At 44.2% G+C, this 17,358-nt stretch overlaps 5 non-coding genes across 5 annotated transcripts; 3 read left to right on the forward strand and 2 right to left on the reverse strand.

Moving 5' to 3' along the window:
• The first annotated feature begins 10 nt into the window (after positions 1–10).
• Positions 11–101, forward strand: trnag-ucc (transfer RNA glycine (anticodon UCC)). Its single transcript is given in 2 exon segments — positions 11–47; positions 66–101. It is a non-coding gene; the product is annotated as a tRNA-Gly (tRNA).
• A 2,204-nt stretch (positions 102–2,305) lies between these two features.
• On the forward strand, positions 2,306–2,378 carry trnav-uac (transfer RNA valine (anticodon UAC)). Its single transcript has one exon. It is a non-coding gene; the product is annotated as a tRNA-Val (tRNA).
• A 9,186-nt stretch (positions 2,379–11,564) lies between these two features.
• Positions 11,565–11,636, reverse strand: trnam-cau (transfer RNA methionine (anticodon CAU)). Its single transcript has one exon. It is a non-coding gene; the product is annotated as a tRNA-Met (tRNA).
• A 398-nt stretch (positions 11,637–12,034) lies between these two features.
• trnas-uga (transfer RNA serine (anticodon UGA)) lies at positions 12,035–12,116 on the reverse strand. Its single transcript has one exon. It is a non-coding gene; the product is annotated as a tRNA-Ser (tRNA).
• A 4,383-nt stretch (positions 12,117–16,499) lies between these two features.
• Positions 16,500–16,572, forward strand: trnaf-gaa (transfer RNA phenylalanine (anticodon GAA)). The gene has a single exon. It is a non-coding gene; the product is annotated as a tRNA-Phe (tRNA).
• Positions 16,573–17,358: the final 786 nt, after the last annotated feature.

The raw sequence follows: 17,358 nt of genomic DNA on the forward strand, positions 1-17,358 counted from the left end.
AGGAAGTATGGACTCTGTGGCGCAATGGATAGCGCATTGGACTTCCAGGCATAATTTGCAAGGGCATTCAAAGGTTGTGGGTTTGAGTCCCACCAGAGTCGCTAATGGTGAGAGAACATATTAGTTTTTTACAATGGAAAATCTGCTCGCTTTACTATCTGATGAAAGGCACTGCTGAACGAGGTTCAATTGCCAAGGGTGCTTGAAAAAGTAAGCAAATACATCGGCATTATGTCAAATAACATTATCTTGCAATTTTTCCTCAATATCCAGATCAACTGCAGTATATTGAGTGCGCAATAAATTGGCGAGAGTCGATTGATTGAAAGACTTCCAGTTTTTTTATAGCTACATTGGTACAGGGGATTTAGCTCAAAGGTAGAAAGATTGATGCCCTCGCTCTCCATTAAACACAGTTGATTGGACAGGGGCTGAACTTTCGAATGTTGCTGGCTCGCTTTAAAAAAAAAGATATTGCGGCTTGTCGAGTCGCAAATATTTAATTGGGCGGGCTGTTTGTCTCTGTGGCGCAATTGGCCAGCGCGCTCTGCTGTTAACCTGGAGGTTGGTGGTTCGAGCCCACCCAGAGAAGATTGAAAGAGCTATCGCAGGCAAAATCTATGAGGTAACATTGGTCACTGAATATCTTGGTGAAACAGGTTAAAGTAGCATTTAAGAGGATCTGTGGCTTAGATGGTCAAAGTGCCTGTCTGGTAAACAGGAGATCCAGGGTTCAAATCCCAGCAGTGCGTTAATGATAGCCTTTCAAGCAAATCAGTTGTTTACATGTACAGAAAACCTTATCACCCGAAAGAGCTCTTACATTTTGCAATTAGAGATTGAAAAGTATCCCTGAATAAACAGAGTAAATGCATTCTTTTCACTCCTTGTTTCTCAGTTTGATGGTAAGGATTGATTGAATGATTGATTGATTGATTGATTGATTGATGTAGACCGTTTTCGGATGACTGTTCTGCTTTCGTGAAAAAGGGGAATCAGACAAAAGTTGCAAAGGCATTCAAAGGCTGTGAGTTCAAGACCCACCAGAGTCACTGTTCTAACCCCTGTTATCTACATTGGTAAATAGGAAAGCCTGCTTGTGTTATTAACTGATGAAAGGAACTGCTAAACTTGGTTCAATTACCACAGAATCCCAGTGTGCTATAGGCTGGCCACTGCTTGGTAGGAGTTTCCCGTACGTGTGTGACTGTTCCTTCCTTCCTTCACGCCCCGCTCAACCTCGTCTTCTTCTAAAGAGTTTGGCGCTGTCCTCAGAAGCTTTGGTCTTACTCAGCACCTGAGTGGCCCCACAGAGGGCAAAGGGCACACTCTGGACCTGCTAATGACAAAGCGGGTTAATATTCGGCAGGAGTTATTAAAAGTTGGTTTAATAACTGTAAAGAGACTAAAAATCTTGGGAGATATACAAGATAAGCATTTGTAAAGAAACTTGGAAAGACCTTTTTTCCACATCAAATTTTACAGTTCTTCAACCACACATGAAGAGTCACCTGAACAGGGACTTGAACCCTGGACCCTCAGATTAAAAGTCTGATGCTCTACCGACTGATGGACGCATCATATGGCAATGGCATACAGTACATACATTGGCCATTCACTCACCTTAGCCAGCACAACAGCCCAGAGGCAGCCATGAAGACACGTGAAGAGGATCCATTGCGTTGTCAGTGCAGGCAAATAAATGAACCATTTTATTGTCACCACTTGTGCTTCTTCATGTTCCTCATTTGGTTTGTCTTGTCAAAAATAGGAATTGTACTGCAGCAATCATGACTCTTGTTCCAAGTTTTATTTCCAATTAGACCTCAACCAGAGCCACTGTCTGTCTGCAATTCACAGAAAGTGCTTCATAGTTGGATTGTAGTTTTAGCTTCGCCCCCACTTGAATTGAATATTTTTGTATGGGTACTTTCTTTGTGTGTGAGTATTTTTCATTCTGATCATTTTTGCCAGAGTTCATTTCTATACAGCTACTTTTTGCTAAGGTAACATTTTGATCCAAGTCGTGTCTACCCTTGCCCTCATGTGCTATGTCTGTGTGCATTTAATAGTGCAATTATTTGTAAAATGGCTTATGATTTTCATATTTTGGCTAATAAATAAAAGTAGATCCTGATTACCTTGTCTTGATCAATGTTCGTGTAGTTCTGCACCTTTATAATGTAGCTCCAATTTGAGCTATGTGAAAGACAGTTACACAAAAGACTTGCAAAACAAATAGTAGATTTACTCAACAGGGCAAATCAAAGAGAGCAGCCATGTAGGATGCAGGCACATGCTCTGTGGTTTCATTGTGTAGAGGTCATCACATCTGCTTTACACGCAGAAGGTCCTGGGTTCGATCCCCAGTGAAACCAGCTGTGTGTTTCATGCAAACTCTCATTGACTTTGAGCATGCTGTTGGTGCTTTAAAGCTCCATGACTTTACTGTGCCCCTCTTGCATACTGAAATAAAAGCTTCATCTGTTGAGCTCATATTGTGTTCAATAGCTACAGCGTACCTATCATCTTGTATCTTTCATTCAGTCCTCTAATTCTTTCAACAAGGTTTAAAGAAATGCGCTTTCTATGTTCTCATGCAGAAATCTGGGGATGAACCAGGGACTTCTAGATCTTCAGTCTATCGCTCTGCCAAATGAGTTATTTTGGTAAGGACAGCTGGTGGGTTCATGTCTTAAACAGGAACCTACTTATACACCCCAAGCATTTGATATTTGCTGGATGCCAATGGAAATGCGTGTGCACAATCTCTCTAGGTAACTTTGCTGTGGGTTGGTTATCAATCTGATATGATTTAAAACACACGTTCAAGGGTGTTTTTTACATAGGGGGACAATGTGAAGATTGTTGCGTCATTCCACCCCAAATTCTGTCAACAAGTCGGCAGGAGTTATTAAAAGTTGGTTTAATTAAAACCCTTTAAGCGCCAAAGTCGCAGAAATCGACTTTACCGTACAAGGAAATTTATGAAATAATAGTAGAAAATGAATCACTTCAGTCATTGGTCGGTTCGGTGCAACTTCCTCTTATTAGCCAGGTATGATCTAGGGCAGATCCGGTAAGGAAAAAAATGGCCGGAGGAAGTACACGTGGCATGCAATTTACAGCAGATTCTGACTCTGAAGGAAATTATCTCCCCGAGAGTGACGATGGATTTCCAAGTGGAGATGAAGGGACTTCGAAACAACGGACAGGTGCAAAGGACAGACGGAGGCGAGGAACCAGTGGAACCAGTGGCTGCAGTAAAACTTGCCCGGTGGATGAGAGCTGGGACATGCTGAGAGAGGTCGAGGTATTTGAGGCATGGATCAAACCTTTTGAAGACCCAGTTGGCTACACAGGAGAGATGGATCTGACGGATGCTAATCCATTTGATATTCTGTCACTCTTTCTGACCGATCAGTTTTGGACTTTCATTACTGATGAGACAAATAGATATGCACATCCGTGTATGGCACCTATGATTCTGAAGCCACATTCAAGATTTCTTGAGTGGTATCATGTATCAGTCACCGAAATGAAAGCTTTCTTCGCTTTGCATCTCTCCATGGGCCTTGTTGAGAAACCTGAAATCGAGGATTACTGGGGAACATTTTGGCTTACACAAACGCCTGGATTTGGAAATGTAATGTCAAGAAACAGATTTGAAATCATTCTTTCGTTCTTTCATTTTGTCAACAATAATGATTATGTGAGAACAGGCGAGCCCGGGCACGATAAACTGTTCAAAGTCCGCCCAATAATAGATTTGATTATTCCCAAATTTGCAGCAGTTTACAGTCCAATCAAGGAGCTTTCTTTAGATGAAATGACAATAGCTTTCAAGGGGAGATCTTCACTAAAATGTTACTCTCCGAATAAACCTGACAAATATGGCTATAGAGTGTATGCCCTGAGTGAAAGCTGTTCAGGGTATGTTTTGCGCTGGTCAATGCACACTGGACAGTACAAAAATAATGCAAGCAACATCAGTGCAACACACGCAGTTGTCCGTGAGTTGGTTTCTCCCTTTACGGGCAAAGGACACGAGATTTACATGGACAGTTACTATACCTCGCCTGTAATTGCAAATGAATTAGCAGATTTGGAAACTGGACTGTGTGGGACGGTAAGGATTACCAGGTTGGGGATGCCAAAATGCCTTGGTAAAAGTGTCTTACAGCTGAAAAAAGGAGATGACCCAGTTTTTTGCAGAAAGGGAAAACTCCTGGCTTGTGCTTGGCACGATACTAAACGTCTCACCATGTTGTCCACAGTCTATGGAAATGATTGTGTTCAGAGGAGGATCCGATCCAAGACAGATGACACTGGCTTCCGTGACATCAAAAGACCTGTATGTGTCGACCAGTACAACGCCTACATGGGTGGAGTGGACACTGCTGACCAGAGGATGAAGACATACCTCTTTCCACACAGGTCCCGGAAATGGTATCATCGCATATTCAATGCCATTATAAGCATAAGTATTGTCAACTCACACATCATATACACCAAATCCACTCCAGGCCCACACAAACCTTTAAAGGTTTACATTCAGAACATTATTGATGCATTACTGGCTGATCACTCCAAAAAACAAGAGAGGCGCTCAAGACCGGAGGGTGAAATGCCACAGAGACTCACAGAGCGTCATTGGCTTTGTCAAGCAGAGGGACGTCCAGACTGCGCCGTGTGCTCTGACCGCTCTCGTACCAAAGGCAGGCGGCAAACAAAGTACAGGTGCCGTCAGTGTGGCGTTTGTGCGGTTCCATGCAACGAGAGATACCATACGCTAAAAAACTTTAAATGCTGTCATTTGGATATGTAAAAGTGCAGGGTACCTTGACCCTGGATGGACATCTTTTCTGTGATGGCTCTCTCCTTTCTTCACTGCTTTCTCCACAACCTGCCTGGCACCAATGATGGATGTATAAGTTGGAAAAATAAAAAAAATGAAAAAAATACATAATAAATACCGTGTTTGTCATCATTTGGTCAGAACTTGTAATCAGGGCCCGAGTTTGAAGATGTGAGCAAAAGGGGTGAAAATGGGTTAAAATGTGAAAAAACACCAAAATGAGCAAAATGAAATAATCCCCCATCATCAGTGCACAGTTTGCCCCCAGAAAAGCACTCCCCTGGGGCCTGGAGGTGATCTGACCACCAGAATATAGTACCATATACCCCTGCTGGACTTAGAAAAAAAACCGAGCTTCCAGCCAATAGTACACTATACCCGAGGGACTCTGTCGTTTTTCGGCAATAGTACACTATACCCGAGGGACTCTGTCGTTTTTCGGCAATAGTACACTATACCCGAGGGACTCTGTCGTTTTTCGGCAATAGTACACTATACCCGAGGGACTCTGTCATTTTTTGGCAATAGTACACTATACCCGAGCGACTCTGTCGTTTTTCCGGGCCGTAGTATGAAGTTGTGAGCAAAAGGGGTGAAAATGGGTTAAAATGTGAAAAAACACCAAAATGAGCAAAATGAAATAATCCCCCATCATCAGTGCACTGTTTGCCCCTAGAAAAGCACTCCCCTGGGGCCTGGAGGTGATCTGACCATCATAGTATAGCACCATATGCCCCTGAGGGACTTAGAGTAAAAACCAAAATAGTACACTATACCTGAAAAGACTCTGTCAGTTTTCGGCAATAGTACACTATACCCGAGCGACTCTGTCGTTTTTCCGGGCCGTAGTATGAAGTTGTGAGCAAAAGGGGTGAAAATGGGTTAAAATGTGAAAAAACACCAAAATGAGCAAAATGAAATAATCCCCCATCATCAGTGCACTGTTTGCCCCCAGAAAAGCACTCCCCTGGGGCCTGGAGGTGATCTGACCATCATAGTATAGCACCATATGCCCCTGAGGGACTTAGAGTAAAAACCGAAATAGTACACTATACCTGAAAAGACTCTGTCATTTTTCGGCAATAGTACACTATACCCGAGCGACTCTGTCGTTTTTCCGGGCCGTAGTATGAAGTTGTGAGCAAAAGGGGTGAAAATGGGTTAAAATGTGAAAAAACACCAAAATGAGCAAAATGAAATAATCCCCCATCATCAGTGCACTGTTTGCCCCCAGAAAAGCACTCCCCTGGGGCCTGGAGGTGATCTGACCATCATAGTATAGCACCATATGCCCCTGAGGGACTTAGAGTAAAAACCGAAATAGTACACTATACCTGAAAAGACTCTGTCATTTTTCGGCAATAGTACACTATACCCGAGCGACTCTGTCGTTTTTCCGGGCCGTAGTATGAAGTTGTGAGCAAAAGGGGTGAAAATGGGTTAAAATGTGAAAAAACACCAAAATGAGCCAAATGAAATAATCCCCCATCATCAGTGCACTGTTTGCCCCCAGAAAAGCACTCCCCTGGGGCCTGGAGGTGATCTGACCATCATAGTATAGCACCATATGCCCCTGAGGGACTTAGAGTAAAAACCGAAATAGTACACTATACCTGAAAAGACTCTGTCATTTTTCGGCAATAGTACACTATACCCAAGCGACTCTGTCGTTTTTCCGGGCCGTAGTATGAAGTTGTGAGCAAAAGGGGTGAAAATGGGTTAAAATGTGAAAAAACACCAAAATGAGCCAAATGAAATAATCCCCCATCATCAGTGCACTGTTTGCCCCCAGAAAAGCACTCCCCTGGGGCCTGGAGGTGATCTGACCATCATAGTATAGCACCATATGCCCCTGAGGGACTTAGAGTAAAAACCGAAATAGTACACTATACCTGAAAAGACTCTGTCATTTTTCGGCAATAGTACACTATACCCGAGCGACTGTCGTTTTTCCGGGCCGTAGTATGAAGTTGTGAGCAAAAGGGGTGAAAATGGGTTAAAATGTGAAAAAACACCAAAATGAGCAAAATGAAATAATCCCCCATCATCAGTGCACTGTTTGCCCCCAGAAAAGCACTCCCCTGGGGCCTGGAGGTGATCTGACCATCATAGTATAGCACCATATGCCCCTGAGGGACTTAGAGTAAAAACCGAAATAGTACACTATACCTGAAAAGACTCTGTCATTTTTCGGCAATAGTACACTATACCCGAGCGACTCTGTCGTTTTTCCGGGCCGTAGTATGAAGTTGTGAGCAAAAGGGGTGAAAATGGGTTAAAATGTGAAAAAACACCAAAATGAGCAAAATGAAATAATCCCCCATCATCAGTGCACTGTTTGCCCCCAGAAAAGCACTCCCCTGGGGCCTGGGGGTGATCTGACCATCAGAGTATAGCACCATATGCCCCTGAGGGACTTAGAGTAAAAACCGAAATAGTACACTATACCTGAAAAGACTCTGTCATTTTTCGGCAATAGTACACTATACCCAAGCGACTCTGTCGTTTTTCCGGGCCGTAGTATGAAGTTGTGAGCAAAAGGGGTGAAAATGGGTTAAAATGTGAAAAAACACCAAAATGAGCAAAATGAAATAATCCCCCATCATCAGTGCACTGTTTGCCCCCAGAAAAGCACTCCCCTGGGGCCTGGAGGTGATCTGACCATCATAGTATAGCACCATATGCCCCTGAGGGACTTAGAGTAAAAACCGAAATAGTACACTATACCTGAAAAGACTCTGTCATTTTTCGGCAATAGTACACTATACCCGAGCGACTCTGTCGTTTTTCCGGGCCGTAGTATGAAGTTGTGAGCAAAAGGGGTGAAAATGGGTTAAAATGTGAAAAAACACCAAAATGAGCAAAATGAAATAATCCCCCATCATCAGTGCACTGTTTGCCCCCAGAAAAGCACTCCCCTGGGGCCTGGAGGTGATCTGACCATCATAGTATAGCACCATATGCCCCTGAGGGACTTAGAGTAAAAACCGAAATAGTACACTATACCTGAAAAGACTCTGTCATTTTTCGGCAATAGTACACTATACCCGAGCGACTCTGTCGTTTTTCCGGGCCGTAGTATGAAGTTGTGAGCAAAAGGGGTGAAAATGGGTTAAAATGTGAAAAAACACCAAAATGAGCCAAATGAAATAATCCCCCATCATCAGTGCACTGTTTGCCCCTAGAAAAGCACTCCCCTGGGGCCTGGAGGTGATCTGACCATCATAGTATAGCACCATATGCCCCTGAGGGACTTAGAGTAAAAACCAAAATAGTACACTATACCTGAAAAGACTCTGTCATTTTTCGGCAATAGTACACTATATCCGAGCGACTCTGTCGTTTTTCCGGGCCGTAGTATGAAGTTGTGAGCAAAAGGGGTGAAAATGGGTTAAAATGTGAAAAAACACCAAAATGAGCCAAATGAAATAATCCCCCATCATCAGTGCACTGTTTGCCCCCAGAAAAGCACTCCCCTGGGGCCTGGAGGTGATCTGACCATCATAGTATAGCACCATATGCCCCTGAGGGACTTAGAGTAAAAACCGAAATAGTACACTATACCTGAAAAGACTCTGTCATTTTTCGGCAATAGTACACTATACCCGAGCGACTCTGTCGTTTTTCCGGGCCGTAGTATGAAGTTGTGAGCAAAAGGGGTGAAAATGGGTTAAAATGTGAAAAAACACCAAAATGAGCCAAATGAAATAATCCCCCATCATCAGTGCACTGTTTGCCCCTAGAAAAGCACTCCCCTGGGGCCTGGAGGTGATCTGACCATCATAGTATAGCACCATATGCCCCTGAGGGACTTAGAGTAAAAACCGAAATAGTACACTATACCTGAAAAGACTCTGTCATTTTTCGGCAATAGTACACTATACCCGAGCGACTCTGTCGTTTTTCCGGGCCGTAGTATGAAGTTGTGAGCAAAAGGGGTGAAAATGGGTTAAAATGTGAAAAAACACCAAAATGAGCCAAATGAAATAATCCCCCATCATCAGTGCACTGTTTGCCCCCAGAAAAGCACTCCCCTGGGGCCTGGAGGTGATCTGACCATCATAGTATAGCACCATATGCCCCTGAGGGACTTAGAGTAAAAACCGAAATAGTACACTATACCTGAAAAGACTCTGTCATTTTTCGGCAATAGTACACTATACCCGAGCGACTCTGTCGTTTTTCCGGGCCGTAGTATGAAGTTGTGAGCAAAAGGGATGAAAATGGGTTAAAATGTGAAAAAACACCAAAATGAGCCAAATGAAATAATCCCCCATTATCAGTGCACTGTTTGCCCCCAGAAAAGCACTCCCCTGGGGCCTGGAGGTGATCTGACCATCATAGTATAGCACCATATGCCCCTGAGGGACTTAGAGTAAAAAACGAAATAGTACACTATACCTAAAGACTCTGTCGTTTTTCGGCAATAGTACACTATATACCATTGGACTTAGTCGTTTTTTGGGCTCGTGGAAATAAGCGTTCAGCTCAAGAGTCCCGGGCTAAATCACGCTGCTCCCGAGAAATTCCTACGCTGCTCTCACGCGGGATGTGCAAAATGGTAATGCTGGGAGGGACGGGCGGGCGGTTTTTGAGAATGACGTTTTTCGCAATCGAAACAGGTACATTTCCTGGTTGTGCGGCTACCGGGGGAGGAGCTCGTTTGACGGACACACGAGAACCGCGATCGATGGGCCCCGTTCTGGTTTTATCCAGCTTCCAAGGCTCCTTCACAGCCGTAATCTCAAGTCATGGTTCGGAGGTGCGGAGGTGAGCGTCGGATCACGGAGCCTCTGAATGGAGCCCCGCGCTCCGCGCTCCTCCGCGCTCTAAGCGCCGCTCAGACCGGGCATGAGAGGGTCTATTTTCGGCTTGATTTTACCAGACTCGCGGGCACTTCCAGAAGCTTGCTGTTTGCTCTGATTGCTCGGGGCAGAGCACAGTGTCACGCTGACCACGGGCTGTACGTGGAGGTGAGAGCTGGTTGTAAGGCGGATCATGGAGCCTCTGAATGAGCCCCGCACTCCTCCCGCTCTTAGCGCCGCCCAGACCCGGCATGAGAGGGTCTATTTTCGGCTTGATTTTACCAGACTCCGGGGCACTTCCAGGCTGACAACGGGCTGTACGCGGAGGTGAGTGCTGGTTGGAGATGCTGGGAATTGAACCCAGGACCTCATACATGCTAAGCATGAGCTCTAAAATGATAGAATGGACAAAAACAATCAATAAGATAAGATAAGATCAGATCAGATCAGATCAGATAAGATAAGATATTCCTTTATTGTCCCACATGGGCACGATGGGTTCATACACAGGCCCCAGATGTACAAGGTTGTGGTCCGAGCTGCCCAGGGGAGGGAGGGGGAAAGAGGAATAAGCCTCCTTGGTGTTGGCAAAAAACAAGTCCAATGTTCTATTGTTTCTGGTGGGGCAGGTAACATACTGGGTGTATGTTGGTAGAACAGAAGAGGGAGAAGCGTGGTTAAAGTCACCAGAGACGAGGGAGAGAGCCTGTGGGTGCTGTGTTTGCAGCCTACAAGTGCAGGAGAGCAGTGCTTCACAAGCATATTCAGCATTGGCAGACGGGGCCACATAGACTGCGATCAAAATCACATGTGAGAACTCCCGGGGCAGATAATATATCTTTTCTTCCCGCATTCTCTCGTTCTGTCCGCCCGCAGCAGATGAAAATTGTCCAAACCTACAATAGAGTCTGGCATTTCTGCTGTTAACCAGGTCTCTGTGAAAATCAAGACACTGCTGTCCCTATAAATCCTCTGGGACCGCATGAGGCTCGCTATTTCCGTCATTTTATTTTGAAGGGACCTCACGTTACCCATGACTACGGCGGGAACCGACTTCCTGTTTGTCCCTCTCTTCTCTCGGAGTTTACGTCCAGCCCGTCTGCTTCGTTGCGTTTTCCTTATGATGTCCGCCGGGATAACGTGAAGATCTCCGGGTAAGACGACTGTTCTCCGCAGTTTCATTAGTTCCTCCTTTGTGTAAGCGCGGTACGGCGCCGACTCAGAGCCAAGACACATCGCCACGACACGACGAAAACACTCAATCCAGCCGAATAAAGTCAAAAACAGTTGAATTAAAAATGATTCCAGCGCGTGTCCCTATCCTACAGTAAAATAGAAAAAATATACTAACTATATTTACAAAATATAGGAGATAAAGCACAATAAGTGTGAGAAAAAAGAGAGAGCGTTTACACCGGGCTGCTAGCTGTACCAGCGCCTTATGACGTATAAAGAAGGCCTCATTGATGCTTGAGAGTTAAGGAACAGTTCTGTATGTAATAGATATAAGCCCATTCCACGTGCAACAAGTCTAGGGATTAGTATTTTCCTTGTGGCTCAGCCTATTAGACCATGGACCTGAAATCCACAATCCCGGATTTTGGAGGCTAGTATCCTGTGCATATTGCTTATGGGGTTATGTACCCATAATAGACTCAAATTGCTTCAAAATGTCTATTCATGGGTCTTTTTTGACCTACATCTTCTTTCACTACTCAGCTATCCTTTTCCCCAAAAAAGAAATAACAATATAGGATGGAAAAAAGAAATGTGCTGCTAGATTCAAAGCAAATGTGGAACTGGGAGCTTGCGCTGAAGATCGGCTTCCATCATCCAACACATTACTGACTAGCTTGGTTCATTTGGATTGACAATCGCAATAATGCAAGTAAAAAAAAATCTAGCAGAGGATGGTTTCGATCCATCGACCTCTGGGTTATGGGCCCAGCACGCTACCGCTGCGCCACTCTGCTGAATGGCTATGAGCATGGGACTCAAACCCACAATCCCGGTTCAAGAGGCCAGTGCGTAATGCCCATGGGGCTGTATACGTCTAATAGACTCAAATTGCTTCAAAATATGAAATCTAATTTTAAAGGAATGTGGAACTGGGATCTTGCTACGAAAGACTGTGCTCTAACACTGAGCTACATAACCATCTCTTGTCTGTCATGATTATTTTCCAAGCAAGACCTGGAGTCAACACTTTTCACTTTGTGCCATCAACAGAATATTGAATGGAGATGCAGGGGATTGAAACAAGGATTTCATACATGCCCTCGTTCTGAAGTGAGGCTCCGAAATTAAACATCACCAAACATGCTGGTTTATAGAATAGAACGCAATCTCAAAATCTGTGCTGCTAAACACACGTTGCTGACAGGAATCGAACCTGCGCGGGGAAACCCCAATGGATTTCAAGTCCATCGCCTTAACCTCTCGGCCACAACAACAATACACCTTTAAACTGTGTTTAAGAAAGTGGAAATTACCCACATTATTTTCTGAAACTAGCGCAATTACATTACCAGATTTAACTCTCCATGAATTCATGGAGACAGCATGTTTTACTAAGCATTCTAAGCTCAGGTTTGGCGAGACATACCTATACTGGAAGTTGGGAATGTCGCCCAGGCTGCCTGAATGGGCCACTTTGTCTCACCTTCCTGCAGGTAGTGTGGATGGATGAAATAATATTGTTTGAATTTTATAAGTGCTGCAAGGTTCAAAGGTAATGCGGGACTGGGAGCTTGCACTGAATCACCACATGTGCTGATTTGAAATATTTCAGTGAAGGTCTCTAAAATTCACTGCAGTGTAATCTGGCAATTGTCTAAGAGAAATGCTCCAAAAAGAAACACCAACCAACCTGCTAGTCTATAGATGCATAGAAAAGCTAAAGGTTGATTACAAATTTTCACATGCTGCGCCCAAATCGATACCATGTTTCTATGCCTCTCTTCACCTCCGTCCAGCTTGAATGTACTCGTAACCCCAGCGAGTCTTGTACATAATGCAGCTACAAGTGTTCCAGCAGGACAGACTAGATATTCCCATACCGGGAGTTGAACCCGGGCCACCTGGATTCTTTAGCTAAACAGCCCTAAACAGAATCCCATTCATTTCCTATGGTAGTGTTAAACCACTACGGATGTAATATACTTTTGGCCAGCGGCGGCGCTGTGGCGAGAGCGCGCCATGTTTGAATGCAGAGTGACGTCATTCATTCAGTGCGACCTGGACAAGTTTAGCACTAGATCTGCTCCTGTTTTCACCTTCTTATGGACATTTTACTGCCCCAGAACACTCGTATTTTGTGGCATTTATAACGGGCATTTGAAGACGTTTTCAGGTAAAGTTCGTCTTGTGTTTTGCACTTTTGAAACTGTGTTTTTAGTCACATAAAGTCACTGCTACTTCCATGTCTCTGTTGAACAACTAAACGCGACTTTTCTGTCAGTTTTGTGTGATATTCAGCCCTGTGAAGTTAAACTTTATTACATTTAAAGGTTTGCAGTTGTGCAGTTTTATATAAGGTGCAATATTACGTGATCTGTGTGTTGTGTTGTCTCTTATTGTGCATAAAAGTAGTTGTAGCTTCAACAATTCATCACAAGTAAGAGAGACTTTGTCCCACAATGGGGAAATGCCTTCACTTCATGTTAATGTGGAGGACATTCCACAACTGTTACCTAGCAACAGACTATAAACAAGAGCCAAAATCCATATGAATGACTCAACAATTCCTCCTGTCCTCCTCTGCCCCATCCTCCTCTGTCCTGTCCTCTGCCCCGTCCTCCTCTGCCCCGTACTCCTCTGTCCTGTCCTCCTCTGTCCTGTCCTCCTCTGCCCTGTCCTCCTCTGTCCTGTCCTCCTCTGTCCTGTCCTCCTCTGCCCTGTCCTCCTCTGTCCTGTCCTCCTCTCTCCTGTCCTCCTCTGCCCTGTCCTCTTTTCCACCCACTCGTGTCCCCACCAGCTCTCCTCGTGAGCCCTTGGGTGAGTATAACTACATAAATCGTGTGTTCTTGGTTTGTGTGGAGTCACACAGAGTCACACCGTGTAGAGGAGCAGTCACTTCTGTTTCATTTCATGTCTTTTCCTTTAGTAGTGGCTGAAGAGGACGCGCTGGAGAGGACAATGCTCAGCATCTCCGTCCAAACAACACGTGGATGTGTGTAATGTGTCTGTAACGCTTAAGCTCCATTTTGGATTTATCATGTGTTAAAAAGGTTTGTCTTTTATTCCAGCCGTGTCCAGTCGCTGCTGAGCTCCATCATCCTCAGGTTTACAGAAGTTCACACACAGATGTCCTGCCATGAAAGACACTTTGGGACACGTTCTGTCCTGTGCATGAGTTCAGTTGTTCCTGACCCTGTTCAGGTCCTGCTCTGAATTCATGCATCTGTGATGAGAGTAAGTCATATTATCTGGTGTTCAATATGAATGAGTGAGAGCTTCTTCTGCTCATTCACACTAACATTGCTAAATAAAACAGCAATATAAACTTACTTATGATATAAACAACAGGTCAAATGTAAGTGTGTGTTGTTACTAACAGCTAAATATGACTCATTATTCTTCTTCTTCTCTTACAGCAACTGTTCTGGAGGAACCACAGGATGTAAGAGCTTTTACTTGTTGCTTATTCACTGTAAGATCAAAGTTGATCAAACGTATCATATATTTCTTTCCTCTCTTCAGCTGCTGCAGATGTGCTGCCCCTTAAGCCTCCAGTGCCACTTCCACAGGAGCTGAGGTTTGTTCTGCCCGAGTCTGGAAGTACTTCAGCTCCAGGTCTGACATTTTAATAGAATAATCTAAACAAACATAAACCTATATTGTGGTGTTTTGGTTGTTTCAGATGCAGCTCGTCCCACACATTCTGCATCTGATGCTCCTGGAGAAGAGACAACCCAAAGTGAGTGAGCTCCATGTGTGTCTGTGTCTGTCTCAGTCAAACCATCACAGAGTGAACAGATGAATGCTTCATGCTCCATGTGTGTCTGTGTCTGTCTCAGTCAAACCATCACAGAGTGAACAGATGAATGCTTCATGCTCCATGTGTGTCTGTGTCTGTCTCAGTCAAACCATCACAGAGTGAACAGATGAATGCTTCATGCTCCATGTGTGTCTGTGTCTGTCTCAGTCAAACCATCACAGAGTGAACAGATGAATACTTCATGCTGACTGTAGTTTCACAGCCAGTGCAGTGGTTCTAAATGTGTGTCATGTGTTGTATTTCATGTGCACACGTGTTGCTTATCACTAAAACATTCATCTGTTTTGTTCTGTAGTTCCTCCTCCAGTGAAGCTTCAGCCGCAGTCGTCACAACAGGCCGCCTCCCCCTCCACTGCCCCTGAGCCAATCAGCCAACAGCGCGCTACACCCGACCACAAAACTACATATTTGTCATTACATCATCATCACATCAAATTATTAAATGCATCATCTTCACTCAACATCAGCCCGAAAAAGCTGGAGCAAACACAGACACTCTGGCAGCACCACAACTCTGCCTGTCGTCACCACGACAACTGTCGTCACCACGACCATCACCTCGTCTCCTACAGCTCTGACCATCACCGTCTCTTTCTCAGGACGCCCTGAGCAGCAGCCCTGAAGAAACACCACCTTTAAGGACATTGTGGACACAGAGTTCTTCCAGAGGGAGCTGGAGGCCACAAGACAGAGAGAGGAGGAAAGGAAGCAACAGAAGAGGAAGAGAGAGGAGTCACCTGCCCCAGGGAGAACGTGAAGGTTCTGCCCCAGGGAGAACGTGCAGGTTCTGCAAACTGGTGCTGAAGCAGGCCCCGCACAGTCCTCACATCCACACATACTTCCCTGGACTCTATATATCTGTATATTTAATGTAAATACTACTGTCAAGTAATGAATGCTGTCTGAAGTGTAAATAAATTAAACTTAATATTTCTGGTATTTTCCCTGTCAATAAATATTCTTAAAAGTACATGTTTTTTTGTGTTTTCTTTCCAATATAACAATACAACAATATTATTTAAATGATTGAGATATCATATCATTAACAATATGAGTCAATGTTTTATTTCTCTGCAGAACATAAACTGAACACAATAGTACAGTTCAGTGCTGCAGTGTTAGAGATGTGATAGTGTGACCTCTGACCCCTGCGGACTAAACACCTGGAGTTTTCTGACCCACTCCAAGTTTATTTATGCAGAAGGTGTGACGTGGGTAAATCTCTTAAGGTGAAGCAGAAATCACTATTTGTGATCAATTTGTGATTTTATTAAAATTGCAAATCAGTACCAGCAGCTGCATGTGAGTCCTTCTCATGATCTGACCTTTTAACAAGTGCAAACTGACACACCAACTCATAAACTTTATACATTTAATGTTTGAACTCATAAACTTTGTACATTTAAAGTTTTGATCCTTTGAAACGTTCCTCTTCTTCTGGGCACAGCAGGAATTGAACTCTGGTTTCTTGAGATGAATTTGTGAACGAACACGAATCTCTGCATTCTGATTGGTTGGCCTTCATCACAGTGGCACATGGCACACAGGCTCATTCTGATTGGCTGGCGCTCTATGCCCACTATCCACGGCTGGCCCCTGGGTGAGAGCCAGGAATCCTAACCGCTAGACCATATGGGAAGGCTTTGAGAAGGTAAGAGTTGATTTCATGGTAAAGAAGATAAACCAATGGGAACGAGAAGTGAACCTGGTTTTGTCTGACCAAGAGTGTAGAGTGTTTAATCGAAAGAAAAGAAAAAAGGACACACAGAAATAGTTCATTTTCTCGCTACGTTATGCCACACGTTTCCCTCCCTTGCCTAATTTATTCGATAAAGTAGCCGAAATAGCTCAGTTGGGAGAGCGTTAGACTGAATATCTAAAGGTCCCTGGTTCAATCCCGGGTTTCGGCAGGTGTACCTGAATGTTAGTCTTTGCTCAAAAATACAATGAATAGGAATGCTGGGTCTATTGGATCTTTTGCGAGATCAGGACATAAATGGCCTGGAAAGGATCTATAAAACATAAACAGCATGCTTTCATTGGAACATTGTTAGCATGAACATGTTTGGTAACATGTTTGGTTTCGCTGAATGTTGTACCCAAGACCTTCTGCGTGTAGGGCAGATGTGATGACCACCACACAATGAAACCATGAAGCAGAAGTTTGCCTACTTCAATGCTGCTCTCTTTGATATAGCCCAATGATCAAATGTCATACTTATTTTCAAAACAGGACATCCTGTAGAAAGGTGTGGTTCAACGGTATAGTGGTTAGCGCTCTGAATCCAGAGTTTTTCTTCATTTCTTATTGCAATTAGAGGCACAAGTCTTTTATGGATACGCCTAGATTCTCGTCTCTGTGGCGCAATCGGCTAGCGCGTACGGCTGTTAACCGAAAGGTTGGTGGTTTGAGCCCACCCAGGGATGACTGCTCACCTTGCCAGAGCAAGCAAGAAATACAATCCCAGAAGTAACCACTGTATGTAATTATGTAAGGAAATCAGGAAATCGTTATGGCGCTGCGGCTTCCTTGGTCAAAGGGCCTGTTTAGTAAACAGGAAATGCCTACTCTTTTGTCTATGAAAAATATTTACAAGGACAGAAAAGCCCACAAGAAGAGCCCTCAAACCCATACCTTTCTCCCTCAAGTTTACTGCTGCTACACTTTGCATTAAGAGAGGGAAAAGTATTGCTGC

The sequence above is a fragment of the Eucyclogobius newberryi genome, unplaced genomic scaffold (genome assembly GCF_026437365.1).
Source record: "Eucyclogobius newberryi isolate DKJ021-1_F unplaced genomic scaffold, fEucNew1.0.hap1 SCAF_46, whole genome shotgun sequence".
Taxonomy (NCBI): domain Eukaryota; kingdom Metazoa; phylum Chordata; class Actinopteri; order Gobiiformes; family Gobiidae; genus Eucyclogobius; species Eucyclogobius newberryi.